Source organism: Canis lupus, chromosome 14, assembly GCF_048164855.1.
Source record: "Canis lupus baileyi chromosome 14, mCanLup2.hap1, whole genome shotgun sequence".
NCBI lineage: Eukaryota > Metazoa > Chordata > Mammalia > Carnivora > Canidae > Canis > Canis lupus.
In genome coordinates, this window is record NC_132851.1 from 37,478,612 (window position 1) to 37,493,455 (window position 14,844).

Consider the following 14,844-nt stretch of genomic DNA (forward strand, 5'->3'; position numbering starts at 1 on the left):
AGGAAACAAGCTGAAAGAAACAGACTATACAAACTATCAAAAATTTAGAGGTAAGACAACACTGTAATCAATAAACAAAAACAGGATGCTCTTGTGAAAGAACAGAAAAAGAGCCCCTGGAAATCTAAAGAACCTTTCTGAAATCAGAAATAATAAACTAAAGAAAGTTAAGTCAAATTGAAGTCATCTCCCTGGAAGGATAAAAAGACCAAAAAAAAAAAAAAAAAAAGGAAGAGGAAGAGGAGCAAAGGAGAAGAAAAACATATTAAGACAATTACAACTTCTATCCAGGACAGTCAAGTTGTGGATAAGAGGACTTCCAGAAAGACAAAATAAGGAAACGAAAGGGAGAAAACCTCAACACAATAATGCCAAAAAGTATTCCCAGAACTGAAAAATACCAGTTGCCAGAAAGAAGGGACCCGCTGAATATGCAGAAGAGTAGATGAAAACCGACCCACACAAAGTATATCATCATGACATTTCAAAAGATTTGGACAATTTTTAAAACTCCTACAAGCTTCTAAAGATGGGAGAGAAAAAAAAGTTATATACAAAGGATAAATTAGAATTGCTTCTGAATTCTAAAACAGTAACATGAAAACAAGAAGGCGATGGAGCAATCTTTGAATTTATGAACAAATATGAAAGCCAATATAGAACTCTATACCCAGCCAAACTATCAATTGTTTCAATCACATGGTCCCAGTTTGCCTCCTAAGCATCCTATGTCAGAAGTCACTGGAGAAAGTCCTCCACCAAAACATGAGCATCAATAAAAAATGAGCAAGGCACGAGCTTCCATGAAAAGGGGATATGGGAATCCCCAGGATGATGATGAAGAGAGATTCCAGAATGGTGGCTGTGCACTAGGAGTTGGAGTAGCATTGCTCAAGAGGGAATGCTGAAGGCTGACTTCACCTTGTTCAAAGACACTGTACCATCTTTTTAAAGTGATTAACTCCACCAAAGTAAGAGTCAGTGAAGACAGACAAAGAGTCACCACAAACAAAAAAATCCAACTCTGGACAAAAGCCAAAGGATGTGAACAGAAGAACATACAGGGACAACACAATAAAAGGCTTAAGGAGCAAGCAGCTCAGAAAAGAAGAGAGATCTCTAAGAAACTGCCAGAAATAAAATGTGAAGAAGAGATGAGTCCATATGACTATGTACAAAAATTACTAAGAGGATACTGGAAAGCATGGGGAAAATAAACAATAGGTATGAAAAGAGTTAAGAATGTGGAGGATTGAACAAAGATGAATAACTGCCACACTGCTCTGTGCACAACTCTATCACAGGACTTACCCATAACCAATATACTCTCATCAAGACTTCTCTCTCCCTCACTCCGCTGGAAAGACCTTTTTGAGGAGGATCATTTCTCATCCAGGTATCACCTTTCACCTTTCAGAATCCAGCACAATGCCTGCTACAAGGGGCACCTGGGTGGCTCAGTCAGTTAAGCATCTGCCTTTGGCTTAGGTCATGATCTCAGGGTCCTGGGATCAAGCCCCATATCAGGCTCCCTGCTCAGCAGAGTCTGCTTCTCCCTCTGCCTCTGCTCCTTCCCCTACCCTGTCATTCATGCTCTCTATCTCAAATAAATCACTAAAATCTTTTTTAAAAAGAAAAAGAAAAAAAAAAGAGTATACACAAAAGCAGAAGTGTTTTTGCATTTAGTCATGTGCTGAGTATCTACTATACATACCTGCTATCCTTCTAGAGAACTAGAATTCAAAGACATATGGACCTTGCTTGCTTTTAAAGAGTTTAAACTTTTTCACACCTGAAAAAATATTTACCCTATATCCTCATTCTCCTCAAAAGATGAAAAGTTCACCAGAAGCTTATAGAAATTTAATAGTCCAGCTATCACCGACGGATATGCAACCCAAGACCTGATGACACTTTTTTGACATTACACGCATTGTGTCATATGAAAAGAGTGCCAGCCTGGGTATCAGGACATCTAGTTTCTAGTACTTTAGAATTATTACTTTTGAAGAAGACAAAATCCCAACTCCCTTATATGACCTGTCAGGCCCTGAATGATCAAGTCCAGTCTGTCTCTCATGCTATCTCCTATGAATCCTACAAAGCAGAAAAATTAAGCTATTTCCAGTTTACAGAACCACCTGTGCCCTCTCTCACACCAGGACCTTCCTTCCCGGGCTAAAATGAATACACATGTGGTGGGCTCCATGCCCTTTCCTCAGGTGGGACACCTCTCTCCTGTACCCCCTCAGTACTCCTTCACATGCCACAGGTATCTGAACCAGGCCCTGGGACACATGGCAGCAGACAAGAGAGACAAAGCCCTGCCCCGAAGGACTACTGTGATGTAGCTTCCTGTTCAACAAACTAGAGTGGAAGTCAAATTTGGCCTGCCAGTGTCTTCTCCAACCCAAACAGCAAGATTCTGGGGACGACAAGCTCTTTTAGCTCTGCAGCCTCAGCGCACCTACATCCCGGATAAATAATTTAAGCGCTATTAAATAAAACCAAAGTGAACGTCAAAAAGCCCTAGTGGCTGCAGCAGGTGAGTAACATTTGCTTTTTAGCAGGTGAGTAACATTTGCTCTTTAGAAGCCCTCTTTTGCTATTGTCTTTATCTGTTTGTTTGTCTGTTGCCTCTTTTCTGTTAGGAGTATAAACCTGAAAATGTCATTCAGGGAAATCTTGCAAGTCTGCTAGAACTGGCTTTATTCTTCTTGCTAAGTGCAAGACAACCCAGTTATTCCCCATGTCCGGTCTCCATTCACCACTCTATAACCAACAGTGTACACTGTAGCAAACACCTAAGACACATAATCAGAACACATGTACTTGAAATGTGAATGATTAATGATGACTAAATGAGTGTATGCACTGGCTTTGTGTGACTTATAATTACTCCTCACTTTACTTTGTATTTTAAGAAGAATTCAAGCAAATGGCAACACTGAATTTTATCTACACTGGGTCTATTGCATGCCTGCCATTAGAATAGCAGGCAGCTTCTGGCATGACACATCCAGCATTCCTATTCATCCCATGACTTTATCTTTATTGAGAATATCAATCTATGCTTTTTAGCTCCAGAATTGCTAAAATATAAGCATAAAAATTTGAATTAGCTCAAATAGGGCAGAAAACTAGATACTTCCCAAACCCTATAATAAAAATGCTTAAATTCCTTTGCTCCAAAGAAAATTAAGTTTGGCTCATTATACAAGGAAATATATTGTCAGCTCCTTGAAGATATTTGTAAGATGGATACTCTACCTTTTTTGTTTGAGTGGGTGCATTTTAAAACACATACACAAAGATGCTCAGGCTGCTCTGAACCCTCTTCCCCTCTAACATGCATAGGACAATTTCCCACCAGTCACAACACACTCTGAATCTGTGTTTCCTGACCTCATAACATATTCTGCATCACCACTTTGCTTACAATGTTCTCATTTCAGTGCATGGTCCAACCTGGACAGTCCCTGACACTCGCCTCTCACTCACACCAACAGTGACAACCTGCCATCTGTAGAGGGTGTGGTGTTGTTAAGCACTCTCTCCCAAGTGCTGTACAAGCACCAGCTCCTGAATCCTCATGGACCTAACTTACTATTACTCTTTTCCCATTTTACGTATGAGAAAACAAAGTCAAAAAAAAAAAAAATTAAGAAATTTTCCAAGGTCACAAAGCAAACGAGAGAAAGAGATCAGGCATTCAAACACTAACTTATCTTAGAATCATGATGCTATTCTGGCTTCCCAAGTTAACCAGATATTATTACTGTTAAAATAATGGACATGAGTTGGGCTTTCCAAAGCAAACACAACAGAAAAATTCTTTCTAAAGTTGAGTAACATTCAACAGGACATATTGACAAATTATAAAATATCTGGCTTCAATCAACCGTGTAGGCCAAGCCCCTGGCAAAGAAATGGTCTGTTTGATGCCAACTGCCAAATAAAGCCCAAACCCGCTATTTCTTAATGCATAACATCCTAACAATTTAAATTATTTGTGAAAGTCTCCAATGTCCAAACTATACAAGCCCTTCACAGAGATGTCCCTTCGCCTCAGCTCAGCTCAGAAGACCAATGACTTCTGCACTCAGGCAAGTGGTAACCTGTACTCTCTGAAGAACACAGGTCAGAAGTAACTTCCTGAAAAACTAAAAATATATAAAGAATGTGAACATGATTATGAGAACTATCTGGACAAATAAAAGCTTCTTCATGCTTCAAAATAATTTTCTAGCCAAAAATATTCTAATACTGGATAGTGGAGCAGCTCATAGGTCATAGGTCACTGCACCCATTCATCTGGGTGCCAGCACATGGTACAAGGTCTGCCATCCAACTGGTAGTAAACTACTGATATTGTGAATACATTAAGGGAAAAGAGGCAATATTACTAATTTCTGAAAATATAATATTAGAAACAACAGCAACAATAAATTGCCTGTTCTGTATGCAGAGTAAATGGAGAATACAAACTTCTTAGACATGCTGGTCAAACTCAGCAGGGAATGATTAAGATTAGCTTTTAAATTCCCAGAAATAACATCACTAGGAACTGTATTTGCTGAACCTCGGGCTGATCCTTCTCTAACCAGTCATGTACTAAGAACTGTGTTCTATCACATTTGTAAGAGTTATGATAATCTCTACTTAACAGATAAGTAAAGAGATTTAAGGCTTAAGTAACCTGGTCAACAAGGGGGAACAAGGATCAAATCTGAGATTCAAAGCAGGACTTGTCCAACACCCATCCTCTTAATCTCCATTCTATTCTACACTGTAAATAATATGCCCAGAAAATTCTACTGTGCAAAGCTTTAAAAATATGAAACACTATTCTACTCCAATTAATTAACAAGTACAGTTAACATTCAAAACTAGGCAACATGGGATCCCTGGGTGGCGCAGGGGTTTAGCGCCTGCCTTTGGCCCAGGGCGCGATCCTGGAGACCCGGGATCGAATCCCACGTCGGGCTCCCGGTGCATGGAGCCTGCTTCTCCCTCTGCCTGTGTCTCTGCCCCCCTCTCTCTCTCTCACTGTGTGCCTATCATAAATAAATAAAATTTAAAAAAATTTATAAAAAAAAAAAACAAAACAAAACTAGGCAACCCTTCGATTGTACACAAAAGAACTAATGGCTATTACAGTATACCTAAGGATCATTTTGTCTACCTAAGAGAGACACCAAAAGAAGGACCTACGAATCAAATTCATGAAGTTCTTAGAAAGAAATCTCCCGCAAGGATTGGGAGCGGTAACTGATCAAGAGATACAGTCATGTAGGTATCAATGGCCTGGGTGAAACTGGAGATCACCTGTGAAATTGGAAGCAGTTTGCAAAGCAAAGAGTCCCAGATGTAGGTAAAGAAGAGTAAGAATGTTCCCTCCTGGAAAGAGCAACTAGAAAAGCTGGACAGAATAGCTGCAGAAGCTACTTGACAACTGTGAAAAGTAAACTGTAGCAGGTGGATTAGGAAGCAAGGGGATCCCGGGGTGGCTCAGCGGTTTAGCGCCTGCCTTGGGCTCAAGGCCTGATCCTAGAGACCGGGGATCGAGTCCCACGTCGGGCTCCCTGCATGGAGCCTGCTTCTCTGTCTCTCTCTCTCTTTCTCTTTCTCTGTCTTTCATGAATAAATAAATAAAATCTTAAAAAAAAAAAAAGGAAGCAAGACTGGAATTCAAACCACCACTGAGTCAGCAGATTTAAGTACGATGGAGAGTCTCCTAACATAATAATACCCTAAATGTGGAGGACACACCCCAAACTTTATTCAGCACAGGGAGAACCCGAAAAATGTTAATTCCTATGGGAGAAGGAAATCAGGAGAAGCCACTACCAAGAAGGAAACAAATATGAGAATCAGCCCACAACTACTTTAAGACAGCTACTGCACAAATAATTCTACAAATAAGCAAACACACAACATACTCGATATCACAAATTCTTCTCTTCCTTTTATCTCTTAAACCCACTGGCTCTGCCTTCCTCCCCTCCCCCTGAAACTTCTCCCTCTAAAACTACCAGTGACCTCTGCACGACTCAATCCAATCATCACAGCTCAGGTCTCAACCTTCCAGGCAACAACTAACAAGAGCGGGTCTCCCCACCCTTCTCCTGAATATCCCCCCCGCCCAGATGCTCTCTCCTCTTCCTTCAGAGTCCCCCAGGGCTCTGTCCTTTCTCCTCTCAGCTATGCGGACCTCCCAGGCAAGCTCACTTCAAATGCCTTTTGAACGCTAACAGAACTAAAACTTGCACCTGCAGCTCAGACCCACTGCCCAGCTGTTGTGTTGGACTGACGGCCGCCAACTCCGCACCACAGCCACTGCCTCTGCCTTCCCCTGCGCGCCCCCGAGAGGGCAGATCCCCGGGTCCCAGAACCTCTTCCGGCTACAACTCCGGGTTGGAGTTCATTAATTAAGAGGTAAGACTGGCAAATTGAAAAGAAATATTGTTCTCTTTAACCCTGCCAGCCCTCCCAATGGTAGTGATAGGTTCTAATTCCCTGTATTACGAGTCTATAGAGTGGCCAGTGTTTGCCTGACCAAACCCTGGCAGGTGCACGCTATGCTGGGACCCGCCTCTAGGTCCCTTGGAGAAGTGGAGCATCACTGAAGACAACTGAATAAAACATCCAACACCTCCAAGCTCAGGCACTGACTAACCTGCCCCCTCCACAAACCCCCTTACACACAATCTTCTCCATCTCTGACAACGCCCGCCTTCCAACTGCTGAGATGAGAAACATCAGATACCATCCCAGCCTCTTGTCCTCCTCCCACATTCCCCATCCAGTCTTGTCGAAAATAAATCCAGTTCTGCCCACAACACAGGCCCAGACGCTGTCCCCTTGCCATCATGTTCACCAACAATGTTGTGACACGAGCCACCATCATGACTCACCCAAATGGCCAGAGCACTACAGAGCAGGCCTCCCCACTCCCACCCGTCACCCTAGCACACATGCTAGCCACGGCGCACAGACCAAACCTAAATCAGATGGCACTACTCCTCCGTTCAAAAGCCAAAACGGTCCCTCCCTTTACATGGATGACAAGGTTGGACGGAACAGTGGAGGAGTCATCTTGAGGAAAAGTAAAGTCGTTGAAAAGAACAGCTGCTGGGAGGGGAGGACGTCAGGACTAACACCAACAGTCAGTGAAGGAAGGGCCGAAGGACAGAGTGGGTCTCTTTGGCCACTGCTGAGCCAGCAGATGTTACCCACACTGCTCGGCTGTTTGTTCAAGGACTCCATGGGACTGAAGAAGTGGCCTCTGAGAACGGCCGGTGGAGAACTGGTCGTAAGACTTTCAAAGTCACTGAGAAAACACTAATACAACCTAGACTGGAATCTGATGACAGTAAAAATATATGCAGAGCAGAAAAAGGGTTAGCTGGAAAATTTACAAAGATGATAAAAATATAAGTTGTTTAAAGCATTTTAAAATATGGTTATTCAATGTATTATTCATCAGCAGGTGTTTTGTGGAAAGTATTCTAACCCATCGTGTGTTAGCCAAGAGCATCAACAGCAAACTTCATTCAAACAGCCTGACCTGGCCTGCCACACAGCAGTTCCATGGTTTACGCAAGGCTTTCTTGTGACTTTTCAACCTCAGAGCCAAGACTGACATCTTTCTGAACAAAAAGACCCTCTTTCAGTTGTCTCTGTTACCAACACTGAATCACGTTGGAAATTAGCTTTTGCTTATACTTGTTAACACTCCTTCATGAACTCAACATAAATGTACAAGGCACAGCAGCGCTCACATGAGGGACTTCGGAAGTGAAGTCATTTCAGTGACTGCAAACATCATAATCACAAGTAACATCAGATGCAGCCACTCTTCACTTCCCATGCTGCCAGAAGTTAGAAAGAGGGCAGCGCCTGGCTGACTCAGTTAGACTGTGTGACTTCTGATCTCAGGATTACGAGTTCAAGCCCCACAGTAGGCAGAGAGGTTACTTAAAAATAAAAACCTAAAGAGAGAAGTGGACTTCTGTCCCCGCACAAATCCAGAGCAGACATGTTTTCTGAGTTCAAATTACAGTTCCAGCAGCATTTCTCAAACCTCAATGCAGTGGAAATTCCTGCATTTCAAAACCCACTTAACAGTGCAACTGAGGCACTTCCATCTAACCATTAATTGGAAGAGATTCATCTGCACTGGAATGATACTCTGAAAGGCAAACACCAAAAAGAATCTAGTGGAATTCTATAAACATCTGCCAAACAATGAATACATTAAATTGAAATGATACGGACACTTCCGAAATGGTATCAATAATCCAAGAGCACCTACCAACATAAAGACACTGTCAAAGATGACATATGTAAAATTTCCACGCAGATGAGCACCAAGAGATGAACATTTGTAATTGGTTGTGATGATAGGGAACACTAACTTTGAATTCCCATTAAGAAAAATGTTATCTGGGGGTATCTGGGTGGCTCAGTTGGTGAAGCTTCTGCCTTTAGCTCAGGCCATAATCTCAGGGTCCTGGATTCAAGCCCTGCATCAGGCTTCCCACTCAGCAGAGTCTGCTTCTCCTTCTCTGCTGCCCTTCCCCCTGCTTGTGCTTGCTCTCTCATGCGCACGTGGTCTGTAACAAATAAAATCTTAAAAAAAAAAAAATGTTATCCAACCCTCCTTTTGAAAAAGAATTCCATTCTTATTAGTAGACCTGTATTATATATACATATCCAATTATTATTTGGAATTCTGCCAATAAAAATTTCATAGAAATTAGTGTTGTCTTGCGTTATGTAAGTACTTACATAACATCCATCATTTTGCCCACTAGTCTGCAAAACCTAAAATATCTACCATCTGCCCCTTCATAGAGAAGCCTGCCGATTCCTTTCAATCAACTTTCCCAGATCTTATGCACACAGGTACAGCTAAGGCACATTTCACACATCTTTAACTTCTCAGCTGTTTCTTTTTTTAACTTAAGTCTGCCATTTTACCTTTATTCCTTATAAATTTTACCTTGTTGATTTTAGCACTTTATTACAACCTGTCGAAATATTTTAAAATTTTGATTCCAAAAACGAATCTCCTGGCATTAACTCCTGATCTTTATTTTTTTTTAACTCCTGATCTTTAAATTCCTGATGAAAACATTACGACAGGTGTCAAGTAAGACACACTTCTGGAGACATCTTCACTTGTGTGCACAAATTCTTGTATTTTAGTTTTGTGGCAAATTATACTATATGTGGTTGCAACATATCTTCTACCTAAAAGCAATAATTTCTTGAATTCTCTAATAATGACAAATAATAATTTACTTCTTAAGCTTCATGCAGTAAAGGATTCAGCTTGCCCCTGGAAAGATTTGGCCATTGCCCAGCTCCTGGGAAGTCACCTCCCAGCCCTTGGAATCTCCTGCCTGATAAGACTGTCTTTGTTTAGCTGCAGGCCTTGAGTCACACCCATCAGTCTATACTAACAATGTGATTTCTGGTGGAGCCTTGAGCTACACATAACATCGGCCTGATCTCCAATGGGACTGGAGACTAAACTCAAGCCATGCAGGCAGTGCCTGTGGGACAACCCCCAGCAAATATCCTGGACACCAAGGCTCAAGTAAGCTTCCCCAGTTGACAGCGTCACTGCTGAGAGAAGTCAAGACAGGGAGAGGACAACTAAAGCTCATGCTTGGTCTTCCTTGGACTTTGCCCTGTGTGCCTTTCCTTTGCTGATTTCTGTCTGCATCCCTGAGCTGTAATAAACCATAACCATGAGTCTAATGGCTTTTCAGAGTTCTGTAAGTCCTTCTAGTGGACTAGAAGGAACCATGGAACCTGCAGGTAGTCTTGGGGGCCTCCCAAATCCAGGTCTTGATGACTTATAATGCATTTTCACCAACACTACAGCAGTGTTTCTTCAGCATGAGGAGATGCTAGTTTAAAATGCAGGTGACCAGCTTCTACATCAGAAATGATAATCCAACATCTCTGTGGGATGATACCAGGCATTTGCATTTCATTCATTCATTCATTTGAGAAAGAAAAAGAGCCAGAGAATGAAGGGATGGAGCAGGGCAGAAGGAGAGGGAGAGAATCCCAAGCAGACTGCACACTGCCCACAGAGCCCAAACACAAGGCTGGATCTCATGACTCTGAGATCATGACCTGAGCTGAAAGCAAGAGTAGAACACTTAACTAAGCCACCCAAGTGCCCTTGTTTGCATTTCTAATATACTCTCTTTGGTGATTCTTTTTTTTTTTTTTTTAAGATTTTATTTATTTATTCATTCATGAGAGACACAGAGAGAGAGAGAGACAGGGGTAGGGGGGCAAAGACACAGGCAGAGGGAGAAGCAGGCTCCATGTAGGGAGCCCGACATGGGACTCGATCTCAGGTCTCCAAGATCAGGCCCTGGGCCAAAGGCGGCACCAAACCACCGAGCCACTCAGGCTGCCCTCCTTGGTGATTCTTATGTACACTACTTTCAGGACCACTGACATTTCCAAAAGCTGCCTGAGGCACTGGCAGTTTTTTTTTGTTTTGTTTTGTTTTTTTTAAGTAATCTCTACACACAACATGGGGCTCAAACTCACGACACCAAAAACAAGGGTCACATGCTCCACCAACTGGGCCAGACAGGCATCCCAGGACTGTCTTCTTTTTAATGAATCCCCATCAGTGTAGAGGCTCAAGAGTCAAGAGTGCCTCATGAAAATGCCTTAAATTTGGTAAATAAGTGAGAAGAGCTGGCATTACTAGTCCTCTAAAACTTAGAATATGTAAATGTGTGAAATTTGTCTTGTCATTTCTCAAATATCTAAGATAATGCGGAAACAAATGAATGCAAACCACATGTTACTTTGATACAGTTTGGGTGATAGATTCAATGGCATCCATTTCTTATCCATTCAACAACTATATCAATTTTTTTCAATCTCCTGACAGTTAATAGGAAACTTGAGTTTTATAAGCAGTCTTCACACCCTTCTCATCTACTGAAAAGAACACCAGTGAGCTAAAAGTCGAGACAATTAAGAGTCTCTAGAGAGTTCTCCTCTGTCAATATTAAGGACCCATTTATCCTTTCCAGGTTGTTTCTTCATCTCTAAACTGGGAGCTCTGGACCAGATGATCCCTAAATTTAGATCAACCTCTAAAATCCTAGACTACCTAAAACAATAAGAATAAAGGAGGCAAATACCCAGTGGCAAAGTTTAAAATTTCCAATGAAATGGCTGAAAGGGCAGATTCAAGATGAAAATCAAACATCAACTCTTCGCTAACCAAATACTTGTAACCTGTCAAAAATTAATTCATATGCAGACCACTTGCATTTAAACTAAGTTACTCTTGCTACCTGTTTTATGCAGTCAGTTCCTTAGAACACAACTAGTGTATTTTTTCCAATGCAATAAGCAAAGCTTTTTTCCTTTTTTTCCCGAACTTTTTGCCTACACTGGAATCACAATCATCCCCAGCCTGAACTCTTAGGGGTGATATCGTAAACGGCCTAGGGTTTTTCACTTCTAACATCTACACTATCATTGTGTTCCATCATTTCTTATGTCTTTGCCATTATGACACTTGGCCCTTAAGGTGACGGTTTTTCTCAACAAGAAAAGGGACACTTTCTCAGACATAAACCCATTTCCAAACTCGCCCCTCTAAGATTCCTCTTCCATAGGGCAGCCATATCTCACCACAAAACAGCATATCTCTGGAGGGACTGCTTATAATCTGTAGTCTGTAATTCCTAAATTACATATAATCTTGATGTCAAACATGAACCAATCCAGTTTAGACTCCGGAATACCACATTAACCTGCCTGGTGTGAACATTAACCACCAGCTTCCCAGCTCCTCCTGCATCTGTTCACAGGAGAGCTAACCGTAAGAATATGAGTTAGGTACTGTCTTACAACTATTTTTTTTAAGATTTCATTCATTTATTTGACAGAGAGAGAGCACACGCACTCATACAAGTAGGCGGAGGGGCAAAGAACAGGGAGAAGCAGGCTCCCCATTGACCAGGGAGCCCGATGCAGAGCTTGATCCCAGAACCTGGGTATCATGACCTGGGCTGAAGGCAGATACTTAACCGACTGAGCCACCCAGGAGTTCCACTGAGCCACCCAGGCGCCCCTGTCTTACAACTATTAACACACTTCTGAGTAAAGAGAAAAACTACACTCATCTTTGGAGCTGACAGAGCCAACTAAAAGGGACACTGGTCCATCTCTCATAGCCATAGAACTATTAAGATATGCCTAATAGTTTATAAACTTTAGCTTCACCTAATGCACAACAGCATACTGAAACATCCATGCTAATCAGAGTCCCAAACATCTGGCTGACCTTCTAAGTACCAAAACTGTGCCTTGTTTTGTCTTGTGGAGGGGGAGGGGAGGCCAGGGGAGACATCTCCGTTGCTGGTTGGCACTGTTTGGTTGGTACAGCTGGGCTTAGGTGACAGCTCCATGTGTCTGTACTTGATGTAACAGTCTGAGATGTATTACAGTTAAAGTAAAAGTCCTTTGATTTGGATGCTTAACCTTCCCTTACAGCCTCACACCTGTGCAGAGTGTCAGAAGTCTACAGTCGAACAAGGAGTGCACCCCCTCCCTTGGGGTTAGGCTTACTTTTGATAATACGATGAAAGTCCAAGCGCTCTTACCCCGGGAAAACAACTCCTGCGTGCGCGCGCGCACACACACACACAATTCAGCTTACCATTTCTGGGGTTCATGGACCTAGGAGAGAGAATTTCCTCCTTAAGCAACAATCTGATCAGTAGGCACTTAGAAACAAAAGGATCTTCGTGGATTTCACCAAGGGAGAAATCTGGGAGCCATCCTGGGATTGCTCTTGACATCCCTTCTCTCGGTCATGCCTCTTCCCTCCCCTGGTCAGAGCCTGGAGACTGACTCAGAAACAGCCTTCAAATCACCCTCTGTGCAGTTCCTCAGTCATGCCCTTAATGAGGGCCTTCTTCACTTGTGTGTACAACGTAATTGTATAATTAAAAGAACACAGGCTGTTAAATTGGACTGTCTGAACTTCGCCCGTCACTTTACTAGCTGAGCGACAGACACCAGGCAGCCATTTCCTTAATGACAAAGGTTTAGTTCCTCTCCCTCCTAAAGTGCTTCACTGTAACACTGCCTCAACTGACCCTTGTGCTAGTGCAACCACCCGCCTGCCATATGAATCTGCTCCTGTCAAAGCCAACCACACAGGGCCGTGACCCGCAGACAGCATCAACCCCACCTCCTTCTCTACCCAGCCCTTTCTGTACTCCTAAACATTGGCAAAAACATTCAGTTGCACAAAGCCCAGCCTCTCACAGCTCTGTATCTCTACGTGGGGCATGTGCTCTGGAAGGTCCTGCCTGCTTCCCACCTTCCACTCAATTTCTACAGATCCCTGCAGACAGCCAGACCTGTAAAGGTCACAGCACCTGGTCCACTGCCCGTTTTTGTAAGGTTTCTGGACTAATAAAGGTTTTTACATTTTTAAAGGGTCGTTTAAAAAAAAAAAAAAAAGCTATGTGACAGGACCTGTGTGGCCGGCAAAGTCTGAAATATTTACTATCCGACCTTTAACAGGGAAAGTTTGCTGACTTCTGAGCCTGACCGTGACTGGGGACATGCCCTCCAGGTCCTCAGAGCACTCTGCTACAGCACTATCACTGTGGGCATCATATTGCATGCTGACCACATCACTACCCTCCTGCCTGGGCCCCCGGGGACATAACACTACTTTAGACACAAAATGGGTGTTTAATACTGTTGACTCTTGAACAACCAGGTCCACTCATACAGATTTTTTTATATACATGCCACACGGTAAATGTATTTTCCCATAAGTTTCTTAACATCCTCTTTCCTCTAGCTTACCTTTTTATAAGAATACAGTATATAATACACATACAAAATATGTTTTAACTAAAGATTTTTTTTTTAAGATTTTATTTATTTATTTATTCAGAGAGAGCGAGAGAGAGGCAGAGACACAGGCAGAGGGAGAAGCAGGCTCCATGTAGGAAGCCCGACGCGGGACTCGATCCTGGGTCTCCAGGATCACACCCCGGGCTGCAGGCGGCGCCAAACCGCTGCGCCACCGGGGCTGCCCAACTAAAGATTTTCAAGTATGAGGGGAGGGTCAGCGGCCTACCATTGTTCAAAAGTCAACTGCACTAACATTTTACATGTGTATACCATCTCACATAGGAACTACACACAGAGCCTCAAAGATCACAGATACTACACTTTATAGTATTTATATTACTTTGATAATTTTCTAGTTAATGCTATTTTGTAAACAGAACATAAATGAAACAGACACCCAAAGTTAAGCACTAGGCAGATATTTATAAGTTAAATATCAGCACTTGGTGGTTTTCTGCTTGGCGCACTAGAGTATCCCATGATCCCACCTATACCAGTCTGAGAACTCAAACCGAACCTATAGACAGGCTCCGTGATAAGCCTATCAAAGAGGGGTCAACCACCTGTCCAGTGTTGCAGCTCCAGGCAGGCAGACCCCATAAAAGCCAAACTTGGGGCAGCAAGGACACCTGTATTAGTGGAACAGAATGCTCTGTGATGATAAAAATGTCCCATCTCTTCACTGTCCAATGTGGAAGCCACCAGCCACACATGCATACTGAGCACCTAAATTAGGGCTAGTGTGACCGTCAAAGAGAACATTTAATTTTATTTAATTTTAATTTAAATAGCCATACATGGCTAGCAACAACTGTAGGAGACACAGATCCAAGTCTAGACTCTAAACACCGAAGTGAAATGAAAAAGAATTTTCCCTGGCTCCTTAAATACAAGCTATGTTATCTG

At 42.5% G+C, this 14,844-nt stretch overlaps 1 protein-coding gene across 7 annotated transcripts in view; it reads right to left on the reverse strand.

The window, feature by feature from the left end:
- Positions 1 to 14,844, reverse strand: part of PTK2 (protein tyrosine kinase 2) — a 266,922-nt gene that overhangs the window by 241,941 nt on the left and 10,137 nt on the right. The window lies entirely within an intron of this gene.